We start from the raw sequence: 543 nt of genomic DNA on the forward strand, positions 1-543 counted from the left end.
AGGTCTGGAACAGCCTGCCATCGGAGCTGGTTCAAGCACCTACATTGAACACCTTCAAGAGCAAATCGGATGCTTATCTTGCTGGGATCCTATGACCCCAGCTGACTTCCTGCCCTTTGGTCAGGGGGCTGGACTTGATCTTCCAAGGTCCCTTCCAGCCCTAATGTCTATGAACTCTATGAAATTTAAAACGGCGGACCTGCCTGAGGCTGTAGGGGAGGAGGAGACCTCATTGGGACATGCTACTGTGTCGTGTAAAGGCTCCAGCACCAGTGAGGGCGCACCTTCCTACTCTCACACACACACACACACACACACACACACACACACTGTCACAAGTTTTTGCTTGTCAGCAGCCTGACGTGCAGTTTCTCAGAAACCTGTGCACCTATCTCTTTGAAAGCTGGCAGGCTCCATGGCCTCAGCAGGGCCTAACACACCTGCAGTTTTCACCCTGCTGTGCCTTAACACACACACGACACGAGTTTTGCTTTCAGGAATTTGAGGTGCAGTTTCCCAGAAACCCCTGCACCTATCTCTGTG

This window comes from Crocodylus porosus, unplaced genomic scaffold, assembly GCF_001723895.1.
Source record: "Crocodylus porosus isolate Cpor-Errol unplaced genomic scaffold, CroPor_comp1, whole genome shotgun sequence".
NCBI classification, from domain to species: Eukaryota; Metazoa; Chordata; order Crocodylia; family Crocodylidae; genus Crocodylus; species Crocodylus porosus.